Source organism: Oreochromis niloticus, linkage group LG20, assembly GCF_001858045.2.
Source record: "Oreochromis niloticus isolate F11D_XX linkage group LG20, O_niloticus_UMD_NMBU, whole genome shotgun sequence".
Classification (NCBI taxonomy): Eukaryota; Metazoa; Chordata; class Actinopteri; order Cichliformes; family Cichlidae; genus Oreochromis; species Oreochromis niloticus.
In genome coordinates this window covers 33,081,090-33,093,767 of record NC_031984.2, presented here as the reverse complement: position 1 = coordinate 33,093,767, position 12,678 = coordinate 33,081,090, and the positions used below count along the sequence as shown (strand labels likewise).

Sequence of the window (12,678 nt, the reverse complement as noted above, 5' to 3'; positions counted from 1 at the left end):
GACAGAGCAGGTTGGATTTGACTTTATATCATTCACAGCCGTCCATCTTTCTATGTGCTGTCTGCCTTCAAAGAGCCTTGTACATCTAAAGTTCACAAAAAGAAGCCTGTGAAAAAATATTTTTGTTTTCAGTTTTTTTCCCCCATTGGCTTGGAAAAACTGAATTCACCTCATCAATACCTCCTGCTGATGTTGTGTTTCACCAGAAAATGTAGTTCAACTCTGTCCTCTTCATTTATCCCTTCAGCTCAGAAACCCCATAACATGGCTTGTATGAAGCTGAGCATTATTTCCTTCTCCGGAACATATACTGTATATAAAAGATGGACATATACAAGATGACATAACCTAGTGGTTTTCAAAATTCTTTTGGAGCCAGAAATGGGCGTATTTGAATGTGGAGGGTTAATGCTATTCAGCTTGGGTAGCAGACTGCATTCCCCTACCCTTTTCCCTGTACCTGGTTATGAACATAGCTTTTAATGCTGCTATGTTGGGTTTACGTTTTTAACACAGGAACCATGGGACTGACATACTTTTGTAAGCCATAAGAGAAACTGCACTCCTGCCTTTGCTTCAGAACTGGAGTTTTACACTTGATGCTAACCCACTGAAAATACACTGTGACTCATTTTGTTCATCTCTATTGAATTTGTCAGAATGGCTTTTAACGCCAGCCATCATCAGATGAAAATATCTTTTGTAAGAGAGTGTGGTTTGTTCTTTCAAACAATTAATAAATTAGAATCGGATGAACTAGAGAACAAAGCGCCATCTCTGAATGCGATCTTCCAAGATGAAGCCTGGATTGATCATAACCGGAGCGTATCTGTCTTATTTGCGAGACAGATAGCTGCAAAACGTGTCTGCCGAGGCAGAGCTTTACGTTTGTCAACAAAATCATCTAAAGCTTTTAAAGTCCAGCTGAAATGAGATGACTTATTTTTATCTGCTATAACATATATATCCCTTGGGGTTGTCCTTTGATAAAAATCCTGCCCACACAAACCAAAACTACAAGCCCTAAACAACAACCACATAAGCTTTCCTAAAGTTTAATCCAATACGAACAAGCACAAGGTAAACATTTAGCAGGTAAAAGCACACCGCTAGTGTCAGTTTGCAGGCTTGATATCTTGCAGGGTAGCCTTACTTTGCCTCTCCATTCTCCTGCTGGGAGCAAGCCTGTTGGAAAGTAAGAATGAAAATTTCCCCAAAGCCCATTGTTCCTTTCATTTAATAATAACACACTATTAATAAATGTCAAGATCACTCTGACATACTTTGTGGCCTCAGAAAGAGATGAATACATGTAATTTTACTGAATTATTGAACAAATCACATGGCACATGGAAACACAGCTAAAGCCTGTGTGTTTCTGTGTGTGTGCGTTGAGTTACCTGCAGCGATCAGAGTCATTTGTGATGCCTGAACATGCTGATAAATAACGTAGTACCATCTCCTGTTGGCCACTCAACTCAGCCCCTACAGCCTTAACACCTGCCTGCCGGGAAGTACATGAAGGTCACAGTGAGGATATTGTGTGTATGTGCGTGCATACAGTATCTGCCCCGCACTGATTGGATTGTGATTCAAAAACACATGCACGCACACAATGAAACACACAAGCAGTAACTAAAAATGTAAGTTTAATGGGTAAAGTCTGGAGTGTCTTTTCTCACCTGTCACCTCTCATTAGACTGTGCCGTGACGACTGACCTTGATCGTCTTTCTGAGGGCCGTTGCGCTGAGCGGTGTGTAAGCGTGTGTGTGTGTGTGTGTCTACGTGCTGGTGGCCATGTGTTCATTCAGGGGTTGGGGCTGCTTCATCCTAACGATGTGGCTGTGAAATCGGGCCGGAGCCCAGCGCCGTCTCTTATTACGCCCCTCCAAATTCATTTGCCACGTCGGTTCTGCCTGCTCAAGGATGCGCCACACGCCACTCTACACATGTGGCTTTGTTTGTACCTGCAGTTAGTCTACATCTGATGCATAAGCCAAAGTGGTTAGTCTGACACAGGCATGCATACAAGTACACATGTTAAATCACACCTGGATAATCTTCAGATCAGAGATATGATCTTTTATGATGTCATTTATATTCCTTAAATGGATTTTTCTTTTGTAGTTTTGTAAAAACATAGCTGTTGACTTTAGGGCTAGACTAATATTAAGCACATCGTGAACTGTGTTAATGCAGAGCTTCCCAGTAACTGTTTAAGCTATTTTAATGAAAACATGGCTATTTTTTCCATTTTTACCATGTACTAGCAAACCAGAGTATATTCATGGAAGTACTACTAAAATAGCTCAAAACAGAATGTACTGCTATTTGAAATTGTATTGTTTCATATTTTTTTATGCTTTTTTTTTTTTTTTACTCTGCAGTAACTTCTACAAAATACCCTTCCTAAAAAATATCTATTCCTAATGTTGATTTGTCCAAGATCTTTAAGTATAGTAGTTCCACACAAGGTGTCCTTTGGCAATTCTTCAACATTACCAAGGTATTTCATTGCCTGCCCTTAATTAAAACTAGGTAGTTTTGATGGCCTGAATGCAATACAAAGTCTTAGTGTTAAAACCTAACCAAGTAGTTTTCATAACCAAGAAATTTTAGTTCCTAAACCTGACATAGTAGCTGTCAGTGCCTAAATACAGTAGTAATAAAGAGACCCTGTGCTCTTTATTACCTTAACTTCTAGTAGTTTTTAAACACAGTCAGGTGTGTTGTCCAAACCTAAACCTAAGCAATGACCTTTAAGTATCTAAATCATAAAACAGTGATTAAAAGTAAAGAGCAAATGAAAATGGAACAAATGAATAAGGTGAATATGGGAGAAACACATCAAAACTACAGATGTCCAAAAGGTATTTGGTCCATGCTGTGTTTTCTTGCTGTGACTTATGCCCTTGTGACACCTTCACCTCCTAACACACTTTTTTTGGGCTCTAAAATAACTGTTATCTCTCTGTGGCCCCTGTTTCAAAAGAAACTTTGTAGATAGCGGTGAGACCCGGGTGGCTTTTGATAAAACAGCATTATTTGGCACCCTGGGATGAAATGCTTTGGTTTACAAGAACCAAAATGAAACACAGGCCAACAAAAACTAATAAGGGCATAAAATACAATGGCGAAGGTCTGGATTCAGGATGCAAATCAAATGAAAATCTCTTTGCTGTGCAATATGCAATATGTAGAATAATTTAGAAGGAGTCACTGTTGTTTTATGGCCATAATGCTTCTTTTATGTGTTAGCTTGACTAGCTTGTTAGCCTGTTTGTATCTCCTATCCTTGGACACTACTGCTGCACAGAAATCTGCCTGATATTCTTCGGAATAAGTTCCATGATGCTGATATCGTCACATCATTACATTGCTGCATAGATGTGCCAAAATCTGTTAAATGTAGAACATTAGCTGGCTCTTCCATTAATCCTGCTCTCCAATGGTCTTCTGTCAAGACAATCAGCTACTGCTGCTTTTACCATATTGTTTTCTTTTCTTTGAAGATGAAACCAAAACATACTCACTACTGTGGCACACTGGATGCAGCAATACATTGACTCAATATCCCGTCTTGAGGTACCAATTGATATTACGCAATGGTATGGAGTAGTTGGTTAACATGCTAACTTCAGGGGATATCTATTTAACATAAAATACATAACAACCTTACATATTATACCTTTAAACATCCAAAGGCATTAATTAAAGCACTGATAATGGCTTTAGGGTCTCCTGTTGGAGACAGTAACTTGTAAAAATGGGAAATAAAGTTGAGCAGTCAGAGTGAAATTTAAAGGATCATTTTATCAAAAAGCTAACATACATTGTGCATATATCATTTTAATTACAAAATATACATTTACTCACAGAAACTATACAAAGACTGAAACCACAGACTGTCCAGTTTTTTAGCTTTGAAACTAGATATCACATGCAGTGGGTTACATTAATCACAAGATCATTTCTCATTTATTTCTTATTTCTTTAAAGGATACCTGCTTTGCTTTAATGTCCATTTTGACTTGAATTGGGACATAAATTTATCAGAATGATATAATAAAGTTATCAAACTTACTGATGTACCAGGGCAGATGAGACAAAAGCTTAATTTCTTCTATACAGTGAAATTTCATTCTTGAAGACACTTCTGCATTGGCTTCACTTTTCAGACCAAGATGATACATTATATCCACCTTTATACACATTCTCTGACTAGTACAGAAAATAAACAGTGACAAAATTTAAAACAAAACAAAACTGAATACTACAATTACACAGACATCATACCTGCCTTTCAATAAGAATTAAATTATTTTTCAAATGATCAGCACAATGATCAGAAAGGAGTAAGTCTGCATAAGAATACGCAATCACAATAACACCTGTAAATAAATTACGGGCTTGTCTCTACATGTAGTTGAATGGGAATTTATTGGATTGGAATTTTGACATTTGAACCTGTTAGACAGTCATTGGTTCAGGCTACAAAAGTTGCAAGTCATGACAGCTGTTACATGGATGCACCACCAAGATACTGCTCATCTAAATCCAGATTAATGCAACTAGGAACAGCATTAACTCATACACAGTAGCTTTACTATTTAAGTTCATTTTGATGTTGATGTAGAATGTTTTTTTGTTTTTTTTTCATTTATTTGTGTACGCACTTGGGTATTAAGTATTGAGTTACACTGTTGTTTTGTGACTGTCAAAGAGAGCTTGTGCATCGTCACACAAATGAAGACTAAACAAAGAAAATAGTTGATGTCTGAATTTAAATCAAAGCTGTACTGTGGTCTTACCTCAGGTTGTGTCAACAAATGTCAGATGACTGACTGCCCTTCCTCTGTCATATATTGGATCTGGCCCAAGTTGGCCACATCAGTCAATGATTAAGGCAAAAATTGTAGGTTGGGGGTGGGGTGGGGTGTCCTTCTCTTGATGGAAGATGGAACTGACAGATATCCACATCAAGGATCTGCCCTCAGATCCTTGATGTGGATATCTGGATGCGCAGGGTGCCGCCAGTGCATCGAGCCACCTGGGGGGCTCTTCAACTGGTGGGGGAGGCTGTTACATCTTACAGGAGGTCTCCTCTCTTCAGGAACTCACTCTGCAGGTGGGGGAGATATAGGAGAGGTGGAGGAAGATCTCAGCCTGGGCATCTATTGTCTTGTGTAGTCTGGAAGATGAGTGGATGACGGGGTGGGTGCAGTTTTCTCTGTGGTGCGGTCGGGTGGGCTGTCCCGGGCTCTGTGGGGCCGGGCGGCGCTGCTGAACTGGGCCCTGGTCCGGATGGGCCTGGGCCCCCTTGCCCTGGTGGGTTGCAGAGTATGGGGGTGCCTACTTGCCCCTCCCTTCCTTCCCTCCCCATCTCCAGCTGCCTCCCTCTTTCCGCTCCACCACAATCACCCACACATGCAGGGCCTTGGGGTAAAGGTGTGTCACCAGGGTGCAGGGGAGGCATCCCCCCTCTGTCCCCTTCTGGCTGCCTGTGCCTCAATTTTATCCCACAACTTAGACATTCACATTACTCACACTCTCATAACACATACATATAGGACCTTGGGGGTGGGCACGCTACACGGAATCCAAAAGACCATCAGGGTGTACAACCTCACCCCTGGCGTCGTTGCCCACCTCTCAATTTTAAATACACGTATACATTGAGGGCTATCAGGAGGGGCTATGCGCTTAGCTGCTGCTCTCTGGCAGGTAGCTCCATGCCCTTCTGGGTTTTAAATGCACCTTAGAACACACATGCATCAACACTACATATGAGCGGGCGGAGGGAGGTTTGGAGTTTGCTGCCTGTTGGAGCGGGGGGGCTGGGAGGAGGAGTTGGCCGTCCGATTGGGGTCTGGAATGTGGGGCCTCCCTGCTGCTGCCGAGTCGGGGCAGTCTGCTTCTCTCCACCCCAGGGAAGAGGGTAACACTACCTGGGCCTGGGTGCAGTTTCCCCCTGCAGGGGCAAGGGTACCTAGACCTGGGGCTTAGAGTACGCTTGGGGAGTGTGATTGTGTGTACAGTGTCTATTTATGTCTGTCTCCACGTTGGGTGAGTGTTGAGTAATTGCATATGAGAGCATGAGGGTGGGAATGGATGTTTGTATCTGTGTGTGCCTGTTTGTCTGTGTCTATATGTCAGGTCGGGTATCAGACGCCACCTCTTTGGGGACATCTCAGGCCCTCCAAGGTATGGAGGCCTATCTCCCCACCACTCCCCCTGCCAGTGGCAGACGCCCTCAGACATCGGTGCATTGGAGGTTCTTTGTGTCCGGGGATGGGTGTCCAGGTACACACCGGCTCACTCCTGGTGGCTGCTTGTCGGGGCCTGGAGGCTGGGGCTCGCTCGGGCCACTTCAGGGGTGGGGTGCCCTCGGCCTCTCGGCCTGGGGCTCGGTCACTCTGGCACAGCTGGCTGCCGGCGGAGCTCACGGGCACGTCACTGCAACCCCCCTGGCTTCTGCTCCGCGGCTGCTGAGTGACCCCTCATCTGGGGCTCTCCTCAGCTCTTTCTGGGATAGTGGCGCGGCTGTCCCTCTGTTGTTCTTCCTTGGTCTCTTGTGTTCTGAGGGCCTCTGGATGTCTGAAGTCTTGATCTCCTCCATACCTGCTTCATGCCCTGGAGGACGGGGCTGTGGCTCCCCACACCCTCTAGCAGGTGATTACATGACAGAACCTTTTAAATACAAGCGCGCTCATGCTCACAGGTGTATACATGGGTGCTCATACACACAAACTACACCCTTTTTGGCTCCTACCTCAAAGCACACTGTGCGCTGTCGATCTTACGTGCTGCACAATAATGTTTAATATTTAGTATTTACTGTTATATTCCCATAGATCATCGTGATGTTGTTTATTATATTGCTCCTTTTCTTTTTTCTTCTGCTAGTTTTCTCTTTTTTCTTTCTCAACAGGTGATCCAGGCGATTGATATATGTATTTTTTGTCTGCTTATTTTGTTGGTTTTTGTTGTTTGCCCTTTATCCCCGTCCCTCTTCCCCGCTGTTTTTTTCTTTCCCTCTTTCTTTCTCCCCTTTCTTTTCCCCAGTCAAGTCTGTCCCGTATTTAGCAAGTGAAAATAAAATAAACAATAAAAGGTGAATCAAATAGACCATTACGGCAAAGCTGGGATGGTCCATTTGGTAAAGTAAACACTGTAAAAACTGTGACTAGAGGTTACTTAAAAAACCTATGGCAACAAAGTGACACTTAATTTACTTAAGTAGATTTTAATTTCAAGCGACTTATGTAAAATTTATATAAAATGTTAATTAAATTTCAACAAAAAACAAAAATAGATATTAATAACATTCACTTGTAAATATGCGTTGGATTTAGGGACAAAATCTCAAACTGAAAGTTAAAATTGCCTAATTGTAACAAAAAATTAATTCATTTGAAATTAATCTCTGAGAAAAATTACTTTGAATTTACTAAAAATCTGGCAAAGGTTTAGTAAAAAATGACTAAAATATCCATTACAAAGAAATGAAAACTTTTTGTTTTTAAGTAAAACTCAAATTGGATTCAATAATTTCCCAATTAAACTTTATAAATAATGACTGAATAGTAAGAGAAAATCAAATTAATTTAACTTCTTTTCTGAGTAAAATGAATCAATTTCACAAAGAGAACATTCAAACTTTTATTGTGGAATATAAAACGTATACAAAATGTATAATATAACATTTTTCTGATTGATTTAGATTGTATGCACTGAAATTCTTCACTAGTGCTTGCCCCAAAATAATAGGAAGAATAGGCCATAATTGAAAATACAGTTTCAGCCAACTTCTCGAGAATGTCAGTCTTTACTTTGGAGGTGGGCAGAAGATTTCCATTCTTTTTATACTCTCAGTGGCTCTTTCCAGTTACATTTCGGTTTCATATGAAGACTGTGGAATGGGGAACAGCTTCGGCCAGGGCTCACAACGTTCTGTGAACTTCTGCCTTTTGAGAATAATTTTGTCCTGAGAAGATGTGGTTGCAGCAGAGTCTGCACTGGATACAACTGGATTGGATGATGAGTGATAGTCAGTTGACAGTTGATCAGAGGGGCTGCCGAAAACTGGCAGGATGACCAGGGTGATGCACAACTTTAGCTGATCCTGGTCACTTCTGCGAATAGTGAAGTAGTCCTGAAATTGTGGTTTAAAATACTGAAGACTGAAGTCGTTTGAAATCCCAAAGGTATCCTACACAACACTTTGCAGCTCCTCTACTGTTGGTGGGATCCCCGATGAAAGAACCAACTTCTCGATTTGGTCATCAGTGATTACATGGAGCTCTATCTCGTTCAACCTAGAATAAAATGTAAATGGGCAGAATTAACTTAGATTAAGTAGGGTCAACTTGGTCATTTTCTGCTGCTTTCAAAACTACTAGTTTAATTTAATACAATCATCCATCACAACCTATGCATAGTCTACATAATGATCAGCTGAATTTAAGTTGAGGGATCTTCCAACAACTGAAAAGAACACAACATTAATAACAATCGCACTCTCCGAAGTAAAAATTTTACACACACAAATTGGTAAAGACAAATTTGAATTAATACTTAAATTTTTAAAGGTGAGGTTCACATATAAAACAATGAAACTCTTTATTAGATTAAAAAGGGGATAGACCCTATTTTCTGTACCGATTTGGTGACAGATCATGACATGAAATAACACTATTTATATATTTATATACTGTATATATCTTCCCATATTTGAAAAGACGTCCTTTTAATCTACACAATGTCATCTCCATATCCAAACACCATTGGGTGTTAAACATAGAAATTATGAAAGACTTATGTCAGATTAAACACGTATTACTATATTATTTCCTGAATGTACCTTTGTCTTGAAGATCGTTCTATAGAAACATAAACATCGTGACTGAGCATGGGTCTCACTGATACATCGACCAAGTTTAACTGGAAACTCGCATCATCCCTCTATGTGAGCTGTGCCTGCACTAAAGTCACAGGGCTCCGACAGCATGAAAATGAAAACCAGTTATGTTGCTGGACTGAGCCACTTTAGCTTAATTACCACAACTGAAAAACACTGCATGGAGACTAAAGCTTCAAAAAACTGTGACTGACAAAATCCCGTACAAATGATTTTAAGTACATCACTCACCACTAAGTGCAAAACTTTTTCATAAAATTTTAAAAGTAAATGAGGGAGGTTACAGCCCATCGAAATATATCATTGATATATTTTTTAATATGGTAAAACATGTGGTTAGTCAAAGCTCTGAAGTAACACAGCCGTGAAGGCTTGGAAAGTGACCTTATGCTAACAGTCCACTTCATGCCATTTTGCGTAAAAATACAATACTGTCATTACAGTGGTCATTATTAATCTAATTTTAACGTATCATACTGTTTAGAACTTTTACTCAAAACTGCTATACGTTATTGTTTAAAACGTGTCGTATATTCGTACAAATTTAGATAATCTTACCTCGGACAAAATGGAGATCATCCACTGCTGAAGTGTGTGTGTCCTGCACGTGGCACAACTGACTACGGGCGGAAGTGTAGAATCATTGAAATGAAAATGCTTTCATTAGTTAAATCTATTAGATTTCTTAATTTTTCATGGTACTCATACATTTTTGTTAAATCTGCTCAATAAACTATTGCTTAATTTACCCCAAACAAAATTGTGTAAATTTAAATAACTGAACATCTCAAAAATGTTTAATTTTGCTTAGATTTAATTAAAACAACACATACATGTTTTTACTGAGTAATAGTTACTATTACTTTCCTATTAGATACTAATTAACCCAAATCACAGTTTTTACAGTGAATCCGTTGGGCATCTTTCTTCGCCTTTAGACAATAATTCTGATGGCAAAAGAGCCAAACGGGACAGGCAAAAAAAAAAAAAAAAGGATCTGCCCTCATGACCTTGATAGACATGGCGATAGCCTGGTAGCTCTCGCATGTAGTCTGTGGACAGTAAAGAAAGCTGCCCTGTCCTCTGGTGACAGCAGGAGTATGTATTTGGATCACAGATACAAAGCTTCCTGTAGCCAACAATCACCTTTTTTGCTCTTTACAATAAGGCAGCATTAAACATGCAGCACGAACGTGACGTGTGGCTGATACGCAGGGCACGGTCTGTGTGTCATAGGTTCTCTCACTCTGTGTGTTATCTGATCCATTGCTATCTTGTGCATGTGTGTGAATGAATGTGTGCGTATGTTGCGTCTGCCTGTGCAACAAACAGATGGTATCATAATGACATCATTGCACACTAGGGTTATGTTCTCCACGGCTCAGAGCAGGAAGAAGAAATTAGGAGATGAGTGTTTGTCGATTAATCTAAAAGAGACACAAAAAAACTAAAAACCCAGAGAGCTTTCCAAAACATTTCACTTCAGCTCACCCAACTAAGTGCCACCCGGATTTTTCACCTCGCCTGGCCCGCTGCTACAAATGTCAGCACTCCCAGTTAACTGGACTAGAAATGATCTGCCTCTGTCTTTCTCTGCCTCTCTCTATCATGTTCTCCTTCATTAGTTAAGGGTGCCTGAGTTTCTTTTTAAGAGCATCTCTTTTTCCCCTCCTTTTCCCCCCCTTCCCTTCTCATCTCATCTTATAGGAAGGAAACAGGGAGAAACCTGTCACCACACAGCATTAGTATGCTCTTTTCATATCTGCACCCCACACCTCTTTCTCTATTCCCTCCCCCTCCTTCTCTGTCCCTGCAAACATAAAAATAGTTTATGCCTCTGACAAGAAAATGCCTCTAATCCTGAGGTTTGTTGGAGAGCAAACAGACGCAATTGGCCACTTATTATTCTGTGTAGAATTCTCTATGTGGGGTGTTTGTGGTATCCATGGCAACAAAGTAGGGTGCACATAGGCCCCCCCCCCCCCCCCCCCAGTCACTGAGCAGAATGGGAGAAGAGAGGATGAAAAGAGGCGATAAAATAGCACACTTACTGAAATGCACGGGGCAAGCTATAACCTGTTAGTTGAGTATCTGGGTGTGTGTGTTCACTCTGAGTGTGCATGTGTGTCAAGTTTATGATGGTATTTGCGCACCTGCCTATAGCTGTTAGCTTTTGCACAATCAGAGTTGCATGTCTTTGATTGCATTTCTGTTTGTGTGTCTGTGTGTGTGTGTAAGAACTCAAGCTATTACAGAAAAAGACACAGGTGTACATTTGTTGTAATGCATGTTTATTCACTTATAGATTCAGATGCCATTATAGTTAAAGCTTGCCTCCAGCTGGGTTGGATGGCCTCTTTGTGTGCATGCGTGTGTGTCTGTAAATGCCACAAGGAGATAATCTTTGCCATGACAAGTCCTCTTCTTAGTGTGCTCCTTCTTTTCATTGGCCTACGCAGGCCCTGCCACTCCATCTAACACCGTGGAAATCAATGAGAGCCAGTCAGAGAGGTGTGAAGATTGAGCTGTGGTCAAAATACTTTGCATGCTGAAAACTAAAGCAAATGGGAGGGGCAACAGCAAGAAGTTGAGTCACTGGTTGTGTTTGCTGGAAAGAATTTGCATTGTGATTTCATCTAGGTGAAAATATTTCGTCACTTTCTGTATGCAATTACATACATATTTAACTGACTTTAATTGATGCTTCACTTCTCTTCTTTTTATGAGATCTTATGTTTTGGTTGTGGTTGAGTTGTGATTGGTTGATATGTTTTTGAACCAATGTGTCGCCTTCTCTCATTTATTCTGTTCTCAGTAATCTTTTTGGCACATGCTTGATTGATAATTTTATGACTGTAGAAGTGTTTGACTCTAAGGTTAGAGGTCAGAGGGGACAGAGGTCATGGGGTGAGTGAGTGCTGAGTGTCCAGGCCCTGACCTCTTCCTCCTCAATTATGACCAAGTCTTCTTTTATTCAGCGCTTTCACACAGGCAAACAACACAGTCGTTAATATGGGGTCTCTTAATCTGAGATTATACATATAAATAGAAAGACATCTTGACTCATGTCAGAGTATCCCATTTCAAACAACTTGAAGTGTTTACTGTAACCTTTAGGATAATTTCAAAGAAAAATACTCAACCTTAATGGCAATAGCAACATCAACAAAGAGGGAAACCTGATACAGAGCACCCTGTGGATCCAAGTAGAGCCAGTATACAAATGAATCCAATGTTCAAAATATTTGTTAAATAAAACACTTCAAATTTGCGATTTTCAGTTCAAAGATAAGTAGCACTGAGGGTAAAATATTCCTTGTTCCTGTATGTTTTTTCAAAGTCGTACCAAATAAGAATAGTCTGAAGTCAGTGAAGAGAAGCCGTTGCTGTGTGTGAGCAGTGAGTGTGTTTTTCTTTGTTTGATGAATACAGATTTGTGAACACTGATGTTAATAATCTTATTTAATACTCTAATCTGTTGATTTTAAAGGCTCAGCAGTAGCAAATTACACTTTGGAAATCTATAGGTGAGTATGTATGAAATATGAATAAATAGATGTGATTTAGGTTGGGGCTCCTTTCTGATCTCAGTGCTGCGATTACAGATCAGATCACATAACCTTTGAATCTGGAGTGTGACGTTGCAAAAAAAGAAAAATCAGAAGGCAGTATCGTGTTGATGTTCCCAGGTGATTTCCCCAGCTGTGTCTCTTATCCAGTAGCTGCACAGCATGTTCCCTTCAGTTTCCTGCTCTCA

The 12,678-nt window shown here is 40.5% G+C and overlaps 1 protein-coding gene and 1 long non-coding RNA gene across 8 annotated transcripts in view; one reads left to right on the top strand and one right to left on the bottom strand.

Annotated features, from left to right (window-relative positions):
- The window catches only part of myt1b (myelin transcription factor 1b), a 136,909-nt gene that overhangs the window by 31,643 nt on the left and 92,588 nt on the right, over nucleotides 1-12,678 (top strand). The window lies entirely within an intron of this gene.
- On the bottom strand, nucleotides 7,651-10,845 carry LOC109196194 (uncharacterized). Its single transcript, XR_002057682.2, has 2 exons — nucleotides 9,480-10,845; nucleotides 7,651-8,319 (listed from the first exon to the last, which is right to left on the bottom strand). It is a non-coding gene; the product is annotated as an uncharacterized LOC109196194 (long non-coding RNA).